The sequence below is a fragment of the Spermophilus citellus genome, assembly GCF_964194105.1.
Source record: "Spermophilus citellus genome assembly, chromosome: 1".
In the NCBI taxonomy this organism is placed as follows: domain Eukaryota; kingdom Metazoa; phylum Chordata; class Mammalia; order Rodentia; family Sciuridae; genus Spermophilus; species Spermophilus citellus.
The window spans coordinates 273,500,052-273,523,469 of NC_138182.1; the positions used below are offsets into that span (position 1 = coordinate 273,500,052).

The following is a 23,418-nucleotide window of genomic DNA, read 5'->3' on the forward strand; positions in this document are numbered from 1 at the left end:
ATTGCATTCATATGAAATATCCCGAATCAGGAAATCTGTAAGGACAGAAATAATGGTTTCCAGGGGATGCGGAGAGAGGAAAATGAGTAATGACTGCTGACTGATGGTTGTGGAGTTTCTTTTGAAAAAAAAAGAAAAAAAAAAACCCTCTAACATTAGGCCCTTCCGAAAACTATCTTTATACTGAGTGAATTTAGAAATGAAGGGCAAGTGAACAGGCCATCTTTGGTGGGCTCATCACGTTTTCCAACTCTCTTGCTGGATTTTCTTCCCATCCCTGTAGGAAGCGAACTTTTCTCTAAATATTCCTTTGAATGTGTTGAATGCTCTTAAACTCGTCTAGGTCCTGCCTTCTTTGGGGGAACAGGGGCGGGTGGAGAGGAAGGAAGTGTCCCGCAACTACCAATATTTTCCTCTAGGAGGAGCCGCGCAGCCCAGATGAGAGTGACACGCACCAACTCCAACTCCTCGCGGGGAAGGCTTCATCCCAGCTCCTCGGAACGCGCGGCTCCGGCGGCGCTCTGCCGCTCCGCAGCGGGTCTCGAACTGGCCTCAGCGAATTCTCGCTTCCTTTGGCTTTGGCAGCCCAGATCCAGGGGACCGCGGGCCGGGCCCGGCGTGACCCTTGGTGAACGTGGGCCGCCTTTTCCCACCCCTCCCCTCCCCTCCCATCCTCCCTTCCCGTTTCACCCCGCCCCCTCCCTCCTCCCCAAGCCTGACAGCCCGAGAGCTGCCAAGCAGGGCGCAGCCATGGGAAGAGGAGGCGGTCTAGGGAGCGGCGGCGGCGGCTGCTACAACAGCGGTGGCGGCGGCGGCGGCTGCTGCTGAGCCCGGGCGGCGGCGGGGACCCCGGGCTGGGGCCAGGCAGGCCGGAGGTCCCCGCGCCATCGGCTCCAGCGCGGACGCGAACCCGCGCTCTGTCTCCGGAGGCGAAGCTCGGAGGTACTGGAGGGGGGATCCGGGAGTCTTTCCCCTTTTTGTGCCAGCGGGCCTGAAAGTGGACCCTTGAACGCCAGTTCTTTATGAAAATGGGGTCAGTTTTATGCATTTGCACGGATATGTTTTTCTCCAGGTGGACTTGGGGGAGGGCTGTGCTCCCCTTTTCAAAAAGTTGTTTTCTGCTGATGGGTAGTTGTAACCCGATCCTTGCTATGCTGCTATGCTGTGTGTGTGTGTGTGTGTGTGTGTGTGTGTGTACGCGCGCGCGCGCACGCGCGTGTGTGTAAGGCTGGAAGTTATTGGTGGTGGGACGTGTGATTGGAAGTTGATGGGGGCGGTAAAGAGTTAGGGGAGGCAAGCGAACCATCCCACGGTAGCTCCTGCTCCGACCCAGTGTGTGTAGTGCGAGGAAGGGTTTCCTCTCAAGACAATCTTGTTCAAGTCTTAAAAAGTTTTCTGAGTGTGTGTTTGACACCATCCGTTCGCCAGGCCCGGGCAGGAACTGTTGAGGCTGCCGCCGCTGCACTGGGCGAGCGCGACCCAAGGGTCTAGAGAGGTCCGGCTGGGAGCATACCCACCGCACGCTTCTCCGCCAAGTGCGGGGCTTTTTGCGCGTTTGTGCAGGCTGCAGCTGCGCTCTGGCCGCAGAGGAGCTGGGGTCGGTAAAATCACATCACAGTCTCCGTGAACTGGGGTGGATAGAAATTGTGGCAAGCAGAGCTCTCCCAGCCTTGGACACACTCCTCATGGTGAAATCAACCAGCCTTAAAGTTTTGACAGAACTGCCAAGGTTTGAGGGCTGCGGGTGAGTGGGATAACCGCGTGTCTGGAGACAGGGAACTGGCAGCACGCAAAGAGTGCGGGACAGCCATCCACTTGCGGGTGCATGGGGAAGACTTATCTCCAGGCGAGGGTTTTATATATAGCCAGCGGGAGGACGCCTGCTGGGACGGGCTGCGGGATTTCGTGGTCTGGCGCGGGGTGCATATCGAATGGGTGTACGTGTGCGCTGTGAGCGCGCGCCTGGGGAGGCGTGTTGGCTCCTGAGCCAGTAGGGTGTGCAAGGGGGGAGGCGGAGACCATAGAGGTGCCGCCCGTCTGTTTGTGCCGCCGGGAGACCTTGGAAGGGACAGGGAAAGGTAACAGGAGGCCAGCGGGTTGGGAAGTCACTGGAGTTCTTGCATAGGATTAAGTACCACGGGCTTTAAAATAACTAAGCCTCTCGCCTTGGAGGGGCTGAGGCCCTGGAGGTTCCCTTGTGGGGGTTTCTGAAGTTCTCAGGACAACTACAAGAGAGGGCCCTTGAGAGTTCTAAGGGGTATGTGTGTGTGTGTGGGTACATACACCAGAGACAGCCGGTTAGAGCTGTGCATCTGATGCCCGGTGTTGCTGTCCATGCTTGAGAAGCTATTCACCCTTTCTCACAGACCTCGGATGTTGTGGTAGCAACTGGTGTTCCAGACAAGTTTCCACCTGAAACACCCTGGAAGTCCCTTTTTTTTCTGGAATATCTCTATACCTTGGATGCGACAATTCTTGAAGCATTTCTAGAAATAAATGTTCAATAGAAATGAAATAAAATGACTTAACAGACAAGATTGTTTGATCTAATTTATTCTGTGATTGGAAGTTTTCTTTCCTTTTGAGAAAAGCAAAGCCTGTTGTTCTCAGACTAGATGTCAAGGGGTTTCCAGTCGCTTACAGTTTCCCTTCAGGTAGACCTTTGAGTGGAGCTGGAAGGATGTGTTTTAGCCTTGGGATCCTTGGAAAACATGTCGGTAGCTTAAAAATTTGCCCCAATTTTCATCTGCTTCTTCCACTCTTATAAACTTTTGGCTTCACATTAGTCTAAGGAAATTTGGTGAGTCAACATTCAGCCTTTTTTCTCTCCCTCTCTCTCTTTTTTTTCTTTTTTGAGTAAATATATCAGTGAAATTATATTTTTGGTTTTCTGAATACCAGGGAAAGCCAATACTTAATGGGCAAAGGTGTGAAATGAAAGTCTATAAATGCAATGACTAAGCGTCGACATGAGTGCACTTTTTTTTCCTCAAAGTGAGCATAACTTTGCTTCTCAAATATTTGTCCTAGCCAGAGTTTAAGACAGTGTTTTTGATTATTAGTTTTTAAACAGCAGACTCCACATCATAAACCACTTTAAAAATGAACACTACAGGCCTTCTCTCTACTATCTCTGGTGCCTGTGTTAACAGATGTTTACGGTGCTTAGTAACCTATGGGATTGTCATGTTGAGTATCTCATTAGCTCAGGACATAATGTTTACAGCACAGTGTAATAAACGAAGCCACAGTTGCAGCCTGCTTCTGCCAAAAGCATGAAGCACCCCAGTGTGGAAACAAATCTTGAAATTGGTCCAACTTGGCCTGCCTTTTTGGCTATCTGCTGGTAAGCATTGTTAATGTAAAGATAAAACTGAGTAAGAATGTGGGACAGCAGACTCTTTAGCTTTAAAAAAAAAAAAAAGGGAGGGGGCATGGGCTATGTCTTTTAAATTTGCTAACCTGAAGATTAAGCCTTTTTGTTCATTTCACTAATAGGTTGCACAATTATGGAGACCTGAGTTGCTTTTAAATAACAATTTTTTAAAAATACATGAATTAAAAGCACTCATTTTTCTTAGTATGTTCACAAGTGTTCACACAAATCAACAGTTTTCTTTTTTCTTTTTTTTGTTTAAAAAAAGAACAGGCTGGCAGGGCATAGTTCAAGCCTGTAATCCCAGCAGACCAGAAGGCTGATGTAGGGAAGATCGAAAGTTCAAAGCCAGCCTCAGCAACTTAGTGAGGCCCTGAGTAATGAGGTGAGACACTGTCTCAAAATAAAAAATAAAAAGAGGCTGAGGATGTGGCTCAGTGGTTAAGCACTCTTGGATTCAAACCCTGGTACCAAAACCAAAAACCAAAATACAGGCTGGGGGCATTGCCCAAAGTAGAGCAGTTGCCTAGCATATGCAGTGCTTTATGTTTAACCCCCAGAACCACAAAACAAAAACAAAACAAATAAAAAACACTATAACTGCTATAGTAGTGATTTAAATAATCTGAGCATTCACATTACTGAACCACCTTTTGAAAATTGAATTTTTAAAAACTGAAGCTTCATAAAATTAGAGTAACCCCCTCAGTCAATAATGCAAATAAGATAATATAGAATAACTTTTTGGAAAGTGATTTTTTTTTCAGCCTGGAACAGATATAGTGTAAATAACATGCCCAAGTAAGTCTCTGTTCAGCACGCAAATTTCCAGTGTCTGGGAAAATGGGCTAGTCCCTCTGCCAGTTGAGAATCTTCTTTTAGAACGGACTGGTCAGTGAGGAAGTAAGACTTTATTTCTAGAAAGTTTTGCTGTGTACGGAGTCAACACTTCTCTCCATAACCTACACAATGAATTTAATCTCTCTTCCCTTTGAGTATTATATCTGAAAACAAACATTGTATTCCTTGCTCCTAGATTGCCATTTTTTTTCCTCCTATTCTTGCAGTTGTTGCTTATACACTGTGGGGTTCTGTCTTTCTTTACCCTGAACACTATGCCCTAGGTTCCACATTCTCTGAATCCTTCCTAATATATATTGTCTAAAACATAAATTTGGAATTCTTACTTTTGGACATTCTATATCTATTAAGATATCTTGATATTCATTAGGTGTGTGTGTGTGTGTGTGTGTGTGTGTGTGTGTGTGTGTGTGTTTGCCATCTCATTACTTCATTGACTAATCAAGCCTGTAAATGAGGTAACAACTTGTTCTTTTCATATTGTTACTCATCCATAGTCAAAGCTTTTTAATAGCTTCACAGCACTTTTTCATGCCTGAACTTATTATAAACCCATGAAAAGTCTTAATGGGCAGGTACATAAAATTCTATATGCCATGCTAATAGCTCTTTAATTTATCCTTATTGAGGAATATCAACCAAAATCATGGAATGTAGAATGTTCTGAAAATAAGTAAGTTGAAGCTGCGTCTTACAGTTAGTGACTATGATGTATTCTTTTCATAGGCCTTGTTGTGTCTGCTTCCATGTGCATGAGTCAGTACTAGCAATCAGGCATTTACTGCAGGTTTGCTCTGCCCAAGTCCCGGTGCCATCTGGCCCCAAATGAGGTGAAAGTACATCAGAGAGAAATGTTTCCTTGGGCAACTGGGATTTGAAGTATACATATAGGACATGACTAAATCAACAACCTACTTTATCTCAGGCAGTAAATGGCTTGCTTATATCATAGGGAAGCTGGAACCCTCATAAGCATATATATCACAGCCTCAGTGTGAACTGAGGACCTTGTGTCCTGTTTTGTATTGAAAAAGGGATTGACAAATAGTCTGTTACTCCTGGCTTCTCAAGTCCAAGCCACTTTTGGAGAAGGGCAGCAAAGCTGGTTTATGCACAGAGAGGGTATGGCTCAAAAACAAGCATTTGGGGGCCCATTGACTTGAGCTTTACCACCTCTATGCTAATTAGCTCCTCTGGGGCTTCCTTTTCTGTGAAAACGATGATGCCTACCTTCCTGGCTGAGATATTTCCATAAATGCTTTGTACCATCTATGGCCAGCTCTGTGCATTAGACACCTACCTGGCATGATTGATTTTTCTTTCATGTGCCGTCTGGGGCTTCCTAACTAAATTATGAGTTCCTCCTGCCACCTGCTGAGATTCTGCCACAAGAGTGCCTTCCTGCAAGAAGTGTTTGCAGTGGATGATGATGACCGTGTTACTTTTCGGCAACTCTGAATGGGAAAGAAATAGCTGCTTTTCTTAGGGGAGACAGAAACAATCCATCATATAAAATGACATCTGGGACTATCAGAAGCTTATATTGTGTGGACAGATCTTCAGTCAGGACAAGAAGACAATGACACTTATGCTCTTAGATGAAATTGCCCGTATATGTATGTTTGTCGTCTCGTGTCATCTACTTGCTTTGTGGTTTCATATGTATTTGTTGCTTTGTTTTATTCTATTCTCATACTAAGGAAAGAGGAAATAATAAAAAATGAAGTTTTTTTTTTTTTAAAGTTCAAAATTTATTTACTATTCTTGCCTTCATTGTGCCTTCTCTCAATTTACAGCAGATCCATTGATAAGTTCTAGGGTGCACAGTTTTTCAAACCAAAGACCTCCTTTGATATAGGAAACATCTAAGTTAGTTAGATGTTGTATGAAATTATAGTAAAGTATGTGTCAGGAAACCTAGGACCTCTCTGAGTTTTGCCTCTAATGGACTTCGTAACTTTTGCAAACTCTTTAACCATCCTGGAATTCATATTTCATGTTAATTTTTTATTATTTACCAACATGTTAAAATAAACAAAGCGGGGATAAATAAGATTACCCCTTAGGATCCTTTTCAGGGCTATGGTTTGAATCCATTTCATTATCAAATCTCTCTCTCTCTCTCTCTCTCTCTCTTTCTCTCTCTCTCTTAATTCCTTTGATACTTTGCTTGAGTCTCTCTGAGAATACTTATTTCATTCATTTTTAGTTTTGTGATCTGCTTTATTATATATCTCTCTCCCAGGCTATAGAGTCCTTAAGAACAAAGAAAGTAAATTTTATTTATTTCTACATTTTCCCATGCTTTGCTGAATTCCACATTCAGAAAAGGTGGAACGTCTTAGATGGTTAAGCTATAACTTATATCACTTATTTGACAATATACAGCCATATTAAACATAAGAATTGAGAAATAGTGTTTGCTTCTTTTATTCCCTGATCATTAATTTTTTAATCAACTGAGTAAAACAAAAAAATGTTACCACATGTGCTTCCAGATGCCTTTCAGAACCAACACAGTTCATCATGATCTGATGCAGGAAGTCTTTCAGAAGCAGTTTTCTTTGTTGTTGCTTTTGCTTAAGCTAAAGATAAAATTTTCTTAAGCTAAAGAAAATTATGTGCTGGGGGCCAGATTCTTGAAAGAAGGGTGACAGGTGACAGAGAGTCATTGTTGTTTTTGCCTCACTTTCTTTTCTTATTGCTGTCTCTAGCTTTTATTATGAACCTTGGTCAGGCACTGATCTTACTTAGTAATGATTCCAAAAGGCAGTGATTTTGTTAGACCTTGCTGGGCTGTGCGATTTTAATTATTATCTAAACTTACTTCATTCCAAAATCAGTTGATAATTTCTCCTACAGAGACCTTAAAACTTTTAGACGTGGTCTATCACTTTGACTAGGGCTTGCATCTTTGGTATAGACTAGAATTTTGGCTAGTTTTCCTCACACTAATATCATTTTCCCAATGAGTTATACTTCAAATAGATACTTTTATGTACCTTCTTATGGTGGACAACCCGCTGTGCTAGACTTGCTATGATTCCTTGATTGCTTCATCACTAGTTTATACAACAAACATTTAAAGTCGCCTATAATTTCTATTTTCTGAAAAGAGGTATCCTGCTGGGCATAGTGGCACATCCTTGTGATCCCAGTGGCTCTGGAGGCTCAAGCAGGAGGATCAGAAGATGGAGACCAGCCTCAGCAAAAGTGAGGCACTAAGCAACTCAGTGAGACCCTGTCTCTAAAGAAAATACAAAGTTGGGCTGGGGATATGGCTCAGTGGTCACATCCTAAATTCAATCCCCAGTCCCCTCCCCACAAAAAATAAAATAAGGAGGCATCCTTTTTGTTCTCTTAGTATACAGTAGACATATGATAAAGTCATTTGTCCAAAGAAAATCCTTTTTCTTTTATTGCTTAAAAAATGTATTTATTATATTAATAATTATATCCATCCCTTTTTCCCTTTGAGTTGTCATAACAAGAAAATGTAGAACATGACCATCACAAAAGAGTCATAGGTAGTTCTTTCCCTGTGTTTATTGAAACCAGACTAGTGATTTGTGTGAGGCATGCTGCAGTAAGCCCATCTGAACTCTGATGAGAAACTCAGACTTCCAGTTTTGTTTGCCTTTGGTCAGAAAGCAGCCTTTGTTCATGGTCAGCATGGTGACACAGGATTCTAATTCACCCTAGGAGCTGTTTCTCTGGACACCTTCAAGCTATGTGATTATTATCCCAGAAACCCTCAATTTGGCTAAGCAAAGTGAAGAGTAGTCTGGTGTATGTGAAAGATAAATTTGTGAAATCAGCCCTGAAGATAGTGTCTTCAGTGGCTTTCTCCCCTCAGGATTGTAGAAAATACCAGAATGCCTGAGCCAGATGATGATGAATGAGGGAAAGATTATTAATTGGATCTCAGTCTATAATACAAATTTGACATTATTTCTGTTTTAGTCAACTTTTTCTTCACTGTGACCAAAATACTTACAAGAACAATGGAGAAGGGGGAAAGTGAGGTGAGGCAGAGCATCATGGTGGAAAGGTGGAGGAGGAGGGCAGCTCAGGTCTTGGCAACAAGTCGTGCGGAGGGCGTTCCTTTCATCAAGGGTAAAATATAAACCCCTAAAGCACACCCCCACTGATCTGCCTTCTCCAGCCTCACTCTACCTGGCTACAGTTACCACCCGGTTAATCCACATAAGTGGATTAAGCCACTAATTAGATTATACCTCTCTTATCTCAATCATTTTGCCTCTGAATGTTCTGACATTGTCTGACAAAAGAGTTTTGGGGGAACACTTCATATCTAAACCATAACAATGGGCTGGGGATGTGGCTCAAGTGGTAGCGCGCTCGCCTGGCATGCGTGCGGCCCAGGTTCGATCCTCAGCACCACATACCAGCAAAGATGTGTCTGCCAATAACTAAAAACATAAAAAAATAAATAAAAATAAATAAATAAAAGCTAATCATTACCATTACATGATGAAATATGTCTTCTATTGGTCAGCAATAAAAATATAATACTTATAAACCATAACAATTTCCTTAGACTAATGGTGGCACCAGGATTTGATGACCAGCTTCCCAGGGTCAATCTTGCTCACACAGCTTTGGAAACATCTAGCAATTTTTAATATTTAAAGCAATAAGGAGACATGTTTTGGATTTTTATCTAATACTCAGTAGGAATTTAAAGATGTATCTACTTTGCCAGGCTTTGTTATACCCCTCATGAAACATGAAGTTTTAATTCTCTTTGCTTTTGTTGTGTAAAGCTTAGTGTTTTTTATTTATTTCTTTCACTATATACAGGATCTGTGAAATTAATTATATTATCTGAAAAGCACTTTGAAAAGCACTTGGGAAAAGATCCTGAATAAATACTAAAAAAAAAAAAAAATAGTGCACAGGATGTAAGTTTGGTCAAGCCAGTGGTATTTTTGGTATCACTCTGAAATATCAAAGGCAGAACGTGTATTTATTAAGCCATTATTGTGTTCCCAGGAATGTGCTAGGCCCTAGGGAATATAAATGTAGTATAAGACATGACCCTTCACTTTGGTACCCAACATTCTAGCTGGGAGGACAACATTATTAATATATGTGGTTGGATTTTGGAACAGTTGATGACTGTGTGATTCAATAAAAATTCTCATATGGAGCTACAGATGCTACATTTTGTTAGAGAGAAGAGGTATCTTTTGGACTGAAGGATTTGGGGTAAGGCTTCAATCAGCAAAGTGGCTCCTGAGCTAGACCTTCAATTTATTTATTTATTTATTTTTATTTTAAAAAGGATTGAAGATGTTTTGTGCAAGCTGGTTGGGAACTGAGGGTCAGGAATTATACCCAGAGCTCTGGGGTTATTGGTAACAGGTGGGCAGGAAGAGTTTACCACACTGTGGATTTGTCATCCATAGGAAACTCTTCCCATTTCTTATTAAAGACTCTGCATGTAGGCTCATGCCTTGGGTTAGCTACTGGGGCAGCCACATAGAGCCTCGTGCTTGCTAGAGGGTAGTCGCTGCTACAGGGTTTCTGTATCTTTCTATTTTCTGAACATTATGTAAATTCAATATTAAACTTCTTTAGCAGTATTTAAGAGGCCTATTAAAAGCCTATTAATGTATGACTTCCTTTTAAGAATATGATTTTAATGGGCCTTATGATGCAAGAGAAAGCCTGAGATTCCTTCTGTCCTCCCCCTAGCTGGCCTAGCAGGGCCATAAGACTTCTTAGGAGGGCTGGGGATGTGGCTCAAGTGGTAGCGCGCTCGCCTGACATGCGTGCGGCCCGGGTTCGATCCTCAGCACCACATACCAATAAAGATGTTGTGTCCGCCGAGAACTAAAAAATAAATATTAAAAATTCTCTCTCTCTCTCTCTCTCTCCTCTCTCACTCTCTCTTTAAAAAAAAAAAAAAAAAAAAAAAAAAAAAAAAAAAAAAAGACTTCTTAGGAATTGAAATCACCCAGCAGTGTTTTTATCCAAGGTTCTGCTGCTCTAGTAGGTAGTGCATAGGAGCATTTGGAATTATAGTTGTTACAAGAACTGGAGTGTTATAGGCTTTTAGCACCCAGAGTCAGGGATGCTGAGTTTCTGGAATGCCAGGAGCAGTCCTATACAAAGAAGAATGACGCCTACCCAATGCCAGTAGACCCCTGCGATTACTTTTGAATCCAACATTCTCACTTTATTGACAGGCAAGGAAATAGGAATGCCTGAGAAATGACAGGACCTCCTTCTAGAAGTGACAGTGACAGATTCATAACTCACTTTCAGCTTTCTTTCAAGGGCTTTTTCCTGCTACATCACATTAGCTTCTGTGAATGTGGGTTTTAGTCAGCTTTGCGTCACTGTGACCGAAGGGCCTGACAAGAACAACACAGAGGAGGAAAGGTTTACTTTGGCTCATGATTTCAGAAATTTAGTCCATGGTCGGCTGACATGTAGCTCTAGGCTCAAAGTGACGCAGAACGTCATGGAATAAAGGCATGACAGAGGAAAGCGGCTCAGGACATGGCAGCGCCAATGGGGGACCCACCTCCTCAGTCACACCCTACCTGCCTATAGTTACCATCCAATTAATAGCAGTGGATTAATTCACTGATTAGGTTAAAGCTCCTATAATCTAATTTAACCTCTGAACATTCTTATATTGTCTCACACCTGAGCTTTTGGGAGACACCTCACCCAAACCAGTACAATATGGCATATAACCATGAATAGCATTTTCTTAGTTCATTTTCTTTTGTTAATAACATACTACCACCGACTGGGTAAATTATAAAGCTCTAGTGGTAGCTAACAGTTCCCATCTGCGGGCTACAGCCACATCTGGTGATTGCCATCTTGCTGTCAGATTGTAATTCAGTGCAGGGTATCACATGGCAAGAGATAGGGAGCAAGTGTGTCCCTTCTGGTCTTTCTCCCTTTTCTTCTAAAGCCACAAGTATTCAGTCCTGGGGGTTCCACCTTGATGAATTTATCCAATCCTAATCACCTCCTACAGGCCCCATCTCTAAACACTACAGTTGGATTAGGTTTCCACCCTTTAATACTTCACAATGGGGTTTAAATTTCAAACATAAACTGTTGGGGGACAAACCATAGCAAGCATGTTGTTTATCTCTGTCGTTCATATGGGAGAGTGACAGTCACGTTAACTGTCCAAGCAGGTGGATTATGATTGATACACCTGATACAAACTAGCATTTCTTTCTACTGAGAACACACAGATTTGCTAAAAATTATAGTTGCCTGTTGAAGTGTCAACCACTGTGAAAGCCTAACAGTAGGTTGACATTCTGGAAAGGACATGGAGTTGGATTCAGAATCACACAAAACTGGCTTGTCTAAGTGGATTTGAATCCAGCTCTGCCTGTTGTTCTTTACTACCTTTATGACTTTAAGCAAGTTAATGAAACTCTCTCAACCTTATCAGAAAAATGGGAGATGGTGATTCGCACTTCACAAGGATATTGTAGTTTAAATGCTTTGAAACAGTGCCTGGCACATATCAGATACTACAGAGAGAGTATTGTCTACAGCACCCCTTTGAGAGGCTCTGAGGGTGAAGACTTAAAACTTCTGCAATAAAATGCCTGCTTCAATTTCTGAGGTTTTTCTTCCTCCTCCTTTTCCAGTCAACCAAATTAGGAAATTAACGAGTCCTGCTGAAATTTCTCTCCTTTGACAGAGTATTGGCTAGAGATTAGTTTCTTGTGATTTTTATGTCTTTGCACCTATACTATCGCTATACATAAAAAATGCAGGATAACATATCCATGTGGTTATTAGTGGTTTATGAAATTTAACTAACCCAGATGCCCTTCAATAGATGAATGGATAAAAAAAAATGTGGCATTGGGCTGGGGATGTGGCTCAAGCGGTAGCGCGCTAGCCTGGCATGCGTGCGGCCCGGGTTCGATCCTCAGCACCACATACCAACAAAGATGTTGTGTCCGCTGAGAACTAAAAAATAAATATTAAAAATTCTCTCTCTCTCTCCTCTCACTCTCTCTTTAAAAAAAAAATGTGGCATTTATACACCATGGAGTATTACGCAGCACTAAAAAATGACAAAATCATGGAATTTGCAGGGAAATGGATGGCACTAGAGCAGATTATGCTTAGTGAAGCTAGCCAATCCCTAAAAAACAAATACCAAATGTCTTCTTTGATATAATGAGAGCAGCTAAGAATAGAGCAGGGAGGAATAGCAGGAAGAAAAGATTAACATTAAACAGAGACATGAGGTGGGAGGGAAAGGGAGAGAAAAGGGAAATTGCATGGAAATGGAGGGAAACCCTCATTGTTATACAAAATTACATATAAGAGGTTGTGAGGGGAATGGGAAAATAAACAAGGAGAGAAATGAATTACAGTAGATGGGGTAGAGAGAGAAGATGGGAGGGGAGGGGAGGGGGGATAGTAGGGGATAGGAAAGGTAGCAGAATACAACAGTTACTAATAGGGCATTATGTAAAAATGTGGATGTGTAACCTATGTGAATCTGCAATCTGTATTTGGGGTAAAAATGGGAGCTCATAACCCACTTGAATCTAATGTATGAAATATGATATGTCAAGAGCTTGGTAATGTTTTGAACAACCAATAAAAAAAAGAAAAAAAAATGTTCATTCACAAGATGAAAGTTCTATGTACTGTAATTGAAATTGAGTTGTTAAAAATAAAATTAAATGTTTCAAAAAAATAAATAAATAAATAAAAATCAACATTAAACATTATTCTTGATGTAGATGTTTCTCTCAGAGATTTCTGCCTGCCAGTGATAGGAGACTGTATAGGTGAGTTGTTATTTTTGGCAAATTAAGGAATAATGCAAAGTTGGCCAGTGGAGTGGTGGGGTTATGGTCAAAGCTATTTCTGGGTAAAGAACAGCCTATATAGCACACAAAATGCCTAATAGTGTTTTAATTCTTGACTTTGAAGAAGTACGCAGACATGGACACATAGGCACATGGTTTGGCTTCATAGGAACACTTTAAAATTGTTTCTTTAATGGGGCTGGGATTATAAAAAATAAAGGCATTGTGTTGTGTTCATCTACACCTAAAAAATAAATATAAAAAAACTGTTTCTTTAGGGGCAGGTCTCTTAAAAAGTAAATTCATGATGCTCCTACAGATATAAAATGAACAGATTTTAAATAATACAGATATTAATTAATGAGATAACTTGTAAAGATGATACAGTCATTTCAAAGGAGAAAGATGCACCACCAGTATATAGAATATTGAAATGAATTTGCAAAACAAATCCACCAGATCCACTAAATATAACTTATTTGCATTTATATGGTCAAAAATTATTCTCAGGATCATTTCTACAAGTTAAATTCTAAGTCCTCAGAACTGCAACATAGCCTCTTCAAGGACAAAGACTCACCCCTTCAGGATTGGCTAATCCTGGGAAGCTTCAGCATTTTATTGAAAGGCTATCCAGTGATCTCTTTTGCACATCTCAGTCTTAAGTAGTGCCTTATGTATACTTCATGATTCCATTGGCTACCATTCTTGCTTTAACTGCTAATTTACTGATGAAAATTTGGTGAGGATAAATTCCTACAGCATTGGGGAAGTCCTTAAATACCCTAAATGTGTTCTTTTGATTATGGGAAATCTTAGACACAAAGTAAAGATGATAGAATTTTGAGTCCCTGGGTACTTATTACTGTGCTTTAACAGTGATCAGTGTTTTACCAATTCTTGTTTCACCTTTTCACTGTGCCCCTGAGTATTTTAAGGTAGATCCCAAGTCATCCTCTATTGTCGTGTGCATGTAAAAATACTTTGGTGTGCATCTCTGGCGAAGAGGCCACCTATTTTTAAATAACCGCATGGCTTATACACTATGGGTATAGACATCTTATGTTATGAGAAAACAATTTATTTTTCAAGCCTAGCTTTCTATTTGTTTACAAAAGCAGGCAAGTTATAATGGAGAGAAGATTTCAACACAGTAGCATGTGTAGATCTTTATAAGACTGGCTCTCTCTTGTCATTCAGGCCCAGATCAAGTATCACCTTCTCAGAAAGGGCTTTTCTGACCCCTAACCAGATAACCTTCTCTCAGATAAGTCATGCTCTCATATAACCCTGTTTTATTTTCTTGACAGATATATCACTATCTAATATTGTCTTGTTTATTAATTTGTTTTTTTCCATTTCCATGACAAAAATGTGACCTTTTGTGTCTTCTTCACTCTATATCCCATAGAAAATGCCTAGTAAATTTTGGTTGTATGAACAAATGAATGCAATTTTGTCATTAATAGGGATTTTTTTTTAGCATTCTTCCAAAAATTTATTTCCTTTCCACATATCCAAAAGTGTGTAGCACTCATTTGTCAATCCCTAACGTGTTTGTCAGTTTGATGAAGTTTCGTCCTGTTTTGGAGTGAAGAGGTCTTTTCAGGGACCAAAGATAATTCAGGACATCTGTAAAAAAACTCCTCGTAAATGACCTTGAATTTTTATATTCAATAGAAACTTTACTATAAATATGCAGAAATGGTTATGGGAGTTATGCCCAGTTTCTCCTAGAAGCAGACTATGAGACAAGTAAGAGAACTTCATTTGAGAAATTGAAAGAAGGAAGGAAAAGGAGCCATTAATCGGTACATTGAGAAGAAAGTTACCACCATTAGCAACTGAAGTTTAATCCTTCTAGAGAGACTTTTGGAGCCTGAGTAAAACATGTCCAAGGTTGAAAGAGTTTGAATGTTACCCATCAACTCCCATCAATCATTAGTTCCTGGGCCCCAGTGCTGGGCAGGGCAAAATAGTCTCCAGGTGCTAGAGACAACTGACTGTCAGGCAATTCAAAATTAGGCAGCATGAAGTAGCAGAGCTTAGAATATGATTGGAAAAGGATGAGTAACTTGCATTGAATAGTACAGTATGATTTTTTACAATACGCTTTTAATTGGGGGTTAATCTTAGATTCATAAAAAAGTTGCAAAGACTATATAGAGTTCCTATATAACTCTCTCCTACTTTCCTCTAATGTTAACATCCATAATAATGGTTTATTTCTCAAAACTAACTTTAATACAATGCTATTAACTAAACTCCAAACTTTATCTAGATTTCCAAGGTACTTCCACAAAATGTCCTTTTTCTTCTATTCCAACATTCAATTCAGAATACCATGCTGCATTTGATTTAATGAATTTTAAATACTGTGCATGTGCGCCTTTTATTTCTCCTCTGTTAAACTAGCTGATCTTTGCAACTACATACTAAATTTTCTAAGGGTAAGCACAGTGAGGTTGAATCCAACTTCATGTTGAACACAAAGTATGTTCTCAAAATTAATCAAATATCTCAAACCAACTGCAAGAAGAATAAACCTTTATTCAATAGGTCTATGCTCAGTTGTGCCTACATCAGTAAGCTAAGAGATACTTATAACAGTGTGATAACTTGGAAGAAATTTGATGAACATGTGCCCTGAATATCAAAGTTGAATTAGGATCCCTTATATCACAAACTGAGTCTCTACCATGTGCCTAGTGTCGTTAAGTGTTATCACACTTCATTCCTGCTAACACTGCCTTGAATAACTTAACTGGGAGAATGAGACGCAGTTCAGTCAGATTCTTGCCCAGGACTCACAGATAGTAGCAAAGTTGAGAGTAAAAGTATTTCTCTGATGCCAGAGCCTATGCTTAGTTACGATACTCTTTCCCACTTGCCTGATCCCTATGCTTGATGACATTGTTTTAGGGATAACGGTTTAAAATATTCTGTATTATCAAGCTGTAGCAGTAAACTGGATTAAGTGTCAGCCTTGACATTTTGGATTAATAGATTTGTAAAATCTGTTATCTTTTCAACATGCAGATGTTCACATAAATTGCCCACAGAGCTCTTCTGAAAGTCACCCATACTCAATTAATCAGTAATATTTTGATGTAGGGCCAACAATAGACACCAAAGCAAGTATCTCTAAAAGGCAGGGCATTGATGTTATATAATAATTCAAAGTATTTTATCATTCTATAATGTGTCTGAGTGTGAATAGTTAACATCCATTTCTCAGTCTGTCCCTAGTGTACTTTTTAAAACAGTGTTACATGAGGGATATGGAATAGTAAATGTACTCTTTGACTGATCTCTATATGTGTAGTGGTACAACTTGAAAATTGCCATTGGTTGCCTTAGAACTCTGGGCATGAAGTTCAGAAGTAGGAATTCTTGTTAATTATTTGAGTTTTGACTCTGGGAAGATAAACAACATGGGTATCTAGGCTAACCGATGCTAAAAATCCCTCTAACCTCTAATTCTAAATTCAGGAAAGAATGGGCCTTAAGGGGTTTTTTTTTGTTTATTTTTCCTTTGATTATAAGTTTTTGGAAGCCTAGAGTTAGTATCTAATAACATAAAATCTATGTAAAACACACATTATTGTCTCAGAATGAGATCTAATTTCTAAGATACAATGGAACAATCATGCAAAAAATGGGCTTTTTCTTTCTTAGAAGGAATAAGTAGGAACTGACCCAACATAATCCTTTCAGATTCTAACATTTAAACATTGCACACTCTTAAAGGAGAAAAAAATCTTTATTTTTCATAACAGATATAGGAAATTCTTTATTTCTATAGCTACATTAAGTTGGCAGAGTTTTAAACCATAACCTTTGATCCTTTATGCAATTATAGGCATAAGCTGAATGCAGATTTCAAACTACTCCACAAAGCCTTCTCAGAGTGACCAGAAAACAGAAGCAGGCTGGTTGTCCTACAGGGCTGCAGCTCTGGCACCCCCTGTACTTTCATGTTTTACATATAGTGCTTCTGAAAAATTTTAAGTTGAAGAGACTGCCTCTCTTTTTTAAGGAAAAAAAAATGCTAACAAAACTATTTAAACCTCTGTATATTTCCTTGTATTGCACAGACTGCTTTTCTTTTAGGGATTTTCTTTTAAGAATTCCTCTGAATTCTAGAAGAAAAATCACATCAACTTTTCTACATCTAAATTCCAGACTTACTTTTCTAACTGCTAGAGCGTAAGCACTTACAGGGCAAAGCACTATGCATTCTCGACTTAGCCAGCACTCAAATTATTTACTTGACCAATTACTGCTGCAAGGCAACACTAGAGAAGTGCTTACTATATGTGGTCAGAGCTATACCAGGTCCTTTTTTATGTTATATTTAAAAATTTTTTTGAGTAGATGGACACAATACCTTTATTTTATTTATTTATTTTTATGTGGCGCTGAGGATCGAACCCAGTGCTTCACACTTGCTAGGCAAGTACTCTACCCCTGAGCTACAACCCCAGCCCCTTATATTATGTATTTAATCCTGTACAAAATCCTACAATCCATATGATGATACCTTTGGTGGAACTACGATATGGGGAGGTTGAATAATTTGTTAAAAGGCCTGGTGTGTAGCACAGTCAAGAGTCAACCCAGATCCTCCTAATTCCAAATGCATCTAACTCATGCTTCTTACCATTGCCTATGTGATGGTTCTTTAATATTGTTTCTTTTAAGAAATGGAGTTTAATTTCCCTCCCTGTGGGTGAGAGCTGATCTTTGTGACTCATTTCTAATGAACAAAGTGGAAGTGACGATGGGTGACAATGGAGACTTCCAAGGCACTGTGGCTCCTGTCCTTGTTGCTCTGTCTCCTACACCTATTGGACCAGTCTCTCTCTGGCCAAAAACAGATTCTGTGTTTTAGGTTTCCCTATGGAGAAAGTCACATGAAAGGAAGTGAGGGATTTTCAAAAGTCTGTATCAAATGAAGAGCTGAAGCCTGCAGTCCAGTACCCTGGGGGAAACTGAAGCTTTTTGCCAGCAGCTACCCTGAGAGTAAGCTTGGAGGTGGAGGCTTCAGCCCCCACTGACAGCTTGACTGTGACCTCATGAGAGTCCACAAGACAGAACCACACAGCTAAGCCTCAGCTTATTATCTTGTGGTAAGGTCATAAATATTATTGTAAGATAATAAGATAATAAATATGTGTTGTTTTAAACTGCTAAGTGTGGGGTTAGTTTCTTATGGAGAAATAGAAAAGTAATGATAGACTGACAGTGCCTTAGTCACTTTTTAAAAAAGATAGTATCTTGATTTCAATAAATCTTAAATTTTAAAATATTAACACAGCAAGAAAAAACTTTTCAGAAAAAAGCCTTGCCCATTTAAGTTAAAACATTAATGCCCAATGAACATAAGTTATAAAGACTTCTCTAGAATTTGTGATTTTGTAAGTCAAAGAACAACTGCTTTAAAAATCTATGGTTTCAAAAGGAAAGATATTAATAATAATATTGCCAAAGATAGAATTTTGAATTTTTAAAAAATCCTCATGGTAATTCCCGAGAAGTATTCTATTTGGTGAGTTATCCCTCTTAATCTTAAATTGTAGGAAGCATGCTTAAACTTTCCATGATTTAAAGATGGATATAAAGCAAAGTTGAATTTTAACCTCTTTCCTGGTGGTTTTACTCAGCTTTTCAAAGGGGTCCTAAAAGCATGTCTTGCTTTTCTCTGCCCAACAAATTGCACTAACTCTGTTTTATGGCTACTTGCAGTTTAATAAATGACTTGGACTTTGATCAATATCTTTAGAATTTGAGCCCAAGAATTTGTACAAGACTTAAGAATATACTGTAAACTCACCCAAAGATGGCCTCAGGGAAACAGAAGGAGGTTCCATGAGGATTGGTTTGGGTACTTTTATAGTGCTGAGTTTGGATCATCTTAATTTCTTACAAACTATCCTTGAAAGTTGCCTTTTTAAATATATGATATTTTTCTTATGTATTTACAGTGTGAGTTAATGAACTCATTCATGAAGTGGGTATGGCGTTCTGGTTTAGTATGTAGAATGACTAGAAAATAGAAATGTCGATTTTCCTTACCCTGAGTTGGAGAACACAGATCAAACCCTCAAATCCTCCCAATCCTTCCTATCAATATTGATTCACCCCTGCAGCTTGGACCCTAAATTTTCAAAAATATTTTTTTACATTGAATTGGACTTGATAGTAGTATATGTTTGATTTTTGATTCATAGGTTTGTGCTGTAGAGAAAGATAAAGATAAATGTTGATAGACTGAGGATAAAGACCCACCCTTGCCGTAACTGTCATTCATCATTTCATTTGTGCATTAACTCACAAACATCCTCAATGATCTAACAGATATTCATCAGCCTTTATACCTCGCCCAGCAGAGCAGTGGATGGTGTACTGGTATATGGCAAAGCTTCTGCTCTACTAGGCTGTATGGTCTAGGATGGAGAAAGTCATTGACTAAGAATGACTACAGCTGTTGTGAGTAATGTGAAATAAATGTATAGGTAAATCTGACGCAGGCTGGGGATTGGGGGTCAGGAAAGGCTTTCAAAGAAGGGATATTTGAGATCAAAAGGAGTAGAAATGAGGAGAAGGATAGCATTCTGGACAGAGGGAATGGGATCCAGGAAGACACCCATAATTTCTAGAACTGAAAACAATGTGAACTAAGGACAGTTTATTTTGAGAGCTGAAAACACACCAGAGTTCAGAAAGTGAGCAAGAGCTTGATTTCATCCAAAACACCCAGAGTAATGTTTAATTACATATTTGAGCACCATGGTCTAGCCACAGGGACACTAAAAATTAACCACCATACTAAGGAAGGTTATAACACTATCTTCTCTGGATTTAACATCAACAAAAATAATCCAATTCATCATTTGTTGAATACTTAATATATATGAGGTGCTATGCTATCCTATAACACTTAGCAAAGCTCTATGCACATAGAAGTGGTGCAGAATACCCAGTGCCAGAGACAAAAGACCTCATAATGATGTGCTTTGTGCAGCAGGAAGCCACAAGCAATTAAAAGAGTTCCAAGTGACAGCAGCCATGAACATTAACCAGACTTAACCAGACTTAACCAAATACCATTCTGTTTCGAGCTCATCCACCTGGGTTGGTATAAAATAAATGGCCTGATTAGCCTTTGTTATCTGCTTTTAATTTCATCTCACCGTCGCCAAATTAATCTTTGTGGTTGTCACTTTTACTACTCCCTTGAAAATCATCTTGTTGCCTATGAATTGATTTTCAGATTCCTAAGCCTGGTATTAACAGTGCTATGAGGTTAGCCCAACTTATCTTTCCATCTGTATTTTCTGTTGAGCCTCACACTGAACTCCTTTGCTCTCAAAATATTCTGTTTGTTTCTGCAAACAACTTTGCTCATTCCAAAGTAGATCTTCTCTCTCTCTCTCATTTTTGCATTCTCTCATCTACTTATCTTATAAGGTGGAACTCAAATGCCAACATGTCAAACTCCTCGCTGTCTGTTCTGATTCTTCCTCCTCCTCTGTTCTCTTCTCAGCTACAGGTTCCTTCCTTCCTTTCCTATAGCGTTTCACTGGGCCTTTTATTAAGACTCTCACTCTTCTTCTCATTTAAGTTTCTTGTGAGTGTGGTCTCATTGCCTGTAGCCTAATTCAGGATCTAAGTCTACCTCCTCGCCTGCAACTTCACTACAAAGAGTGAGCCCTCTGTAAGCATTTGCTGAGATGGGGCCTTACATGCAAAACTTCATTACAAGTGTTTAATTCCATTAAAGAGGCATATGTTAAAATTTTTGCATATTCTCTGCAGTACTTAGCCATGTAATACACAGTGGGCCCACAGTGGACATTTAGTAATTAGCAGTTGATGGATTTATTTTGTATTAGATTCAGTGTTTTGGATGCTTTCAGACTGAAGAGGGAATTGATTTGATGAGGTTTGATGATACAAGTTTCAAAAGGCAACTTTATTGCTAATGTACATTATGAGGGAACTATGGTTTCTTTTAAAGTCTAGCATATATGAAAATGAATCCTTCATGAGTCACATAGATTCATTGATGGAATTGTGCCACCATCAAGTTCAAGTTTAGTGGAGAGACTCGGACCATAGCCCAGTAGTTGAGCACTTGTTCAGCATGCATGAGGCCCTGAGTTTGATCCCCAGAACCACACACACACACACACACACACACACACACCTCCAGTAATATATATTTATTTATATCACATATATTTACATTATATATTTATATTACATACACACACACATATATATTTTTTTTCTGAAAGGAAAAGAGAAAGGCCAGTAATAATTGTTCAGTTTTGTTTATTTTTTAATTTACAAACTTGGCATGGCAGTGATTTTCCATTGCCTTCAGAGGCTGGTGATAAATTTTGTGAAAACATTCTTGATTTCTCTTGATTTAAATCACAGCTCATAAATATCATAAGAGGTTGCCTTCACTAGTGTTTCTGATTGGAAAAATGTACCTCACTTTAGTCAACACTTATGTATATGTTATGCATTATGCTGAATAAGGAAAGCCTGACTTAAGCTCAGTGTACTTTGGAGATACTACTCTTGGTACTAGCCCTTTACATTTAGAAGCCTCATAGAATCCCTATCCTGGTAACCTGACAAGAGAGAGTCATAATAGGGCAGTTGAACCCAAACATTGATAAGCAAAACAGCTGCAAATACTAGCAGGCTCACTGTGGATAGAAGCCACAGTTGCCATGGGATGCAGAACTGCCCAGGAAAACTATCTTTGTCCTCTTATTTATGCAGGTGGGGCAGCAGCAGCCATTATTTGAACTGAGCAAACCTGTGTTCCATGGTGAGTCCTTCTGTGAGTTAGGCCCTAGGGATGCAATAAAGAACGGACCAATGGGCTTTGGGTGTACAACAGCACTCTTAATGGAACACAAAGGAAGGTGGGAGAGATGGATGCAGCAAAGACTCACTACACCCACAGGAATGATGGACAATTTCCTGAAAATTTAGATTTGAACTGATTCTTCAAAGTTCTGCAGGAGCCATCAGTCAGAGAAAAAGGAAAAGAACGTTCTTAAAAGAAATAGCCCACAAGCATGGAGATATAAAAGAGGTTAGTATGTTAAGGAAATGGTAGGTGATTTGAAGTGACTGGACTAGAGGATATTTGAAGGCAGGAAAAAGGAAATGAGGCTGGAAATGTAGAAAAGGTTCATATGATGAATCAAGGATCTTGGAGTTTTTCTGAGGATCAATACATGGCTGTCACCAGAATATCTTGCATAATTAAGCAACATGATCAGATTTGCTCTTTTAGGAAGATAGCTTATACTATGAACTATGAAGTAGACACTTGAATTGTAGTGATAGGTAGGGCAGAGGGATTTTTGGGTTTTTTTTGTAGTAAACCAAATGAGTAGTAACTTGTCTTATTCTTACATAATGAGTAGAATCCTGCCAAATTCTTCAGAGGATGAAAGGAAGCCTGGTATTTATTGCCAAATCTTCCGTGATGTAAATAAAACCCTTAAAATGCTGTAGTCCATACTTGACGACAGTCATCCCTATGGTGTGTGAAGAGGAATACTCAAAAGCTCAGACAGACAAATGAATGTAGCAGTTCCCTGTCACATTCAGTCAAGAAACCAGGATATTTAAGCTTCAGCTGTTGATATTGGCAAGGGTTCAGCTCCCAAGAAAATAAATACACCAAGTTAGTGGCAGTAATGATATCAACATGAAAAGGATTGTCTTTTCCTTTGTGTGTTGTTGTAAGGGAAAGGAAGTTTCAAGCCTATTGAGATGGGTTCTTGTGAGCAGAAGCTTTGTTACTTCTTCACTTGCTATTTATGGTACTCTATCCGAAAAGTGATATAAGTGATCTTTCCCCTTAGACAGTGAAGACCTTGTCTTTTATTTCCTCTGAATTAGATTTATTCACTGACCTTTCTCTGTATGAGGTTATTTTTTTTTTTTGAGCTTTCATGGAACTTTCTTCCCAATTTAGATGGAAATGTAACTTAGAAAAATTCCTGAGATCATTCATTAGCTAAGTATTTACTGAGGTGTGGGAATGTACACGTGAGGGAAGCCCTTTGCCTTCATAGAGTTTACCATCCATGTAAAGGGTGCATGATAGTCTCTAGATTTAGAAAAAAGGATTCCAGCATAAAGAAATGGCACCTCTGCCAGTTTATTTCTTGTACATATTTTACAATCTCTGAATATCTAAGACCAAACTCCAGGTTACTGGTAAAGGAGTAGAATTGATATTAGAGTTTTGCTAACAGAAGTCAGAAGACTTGGATCTGTGTTCTTTTGCATCTACTA

The 23,418-nt window shown here is 39.5% G+C and overlaps 1 protein-coding gene across 2 annotated transcripts in view; it reads left to right on the top strand.

Annotated features, from left to right (window-relative positions):
• The first annotated feature begins 437 nt into the window (after positions 1-437).
• The window catches only part of GHR (growth hormone receptor), a 254,049-nt gene continuing 231,068 nt past the window's right edge, over positions 438-23,418 (top strand). For both annotated transcript variants that reach the window (XM_081280996.1, XM_081280997.1), the window contains exon 1: positions 438-942. The gene's annotated coding sequence lies outside the window, so the exon portion shown is untranslated. The remainder of the gene's footprint in view (positions 943-23,418) is intronic.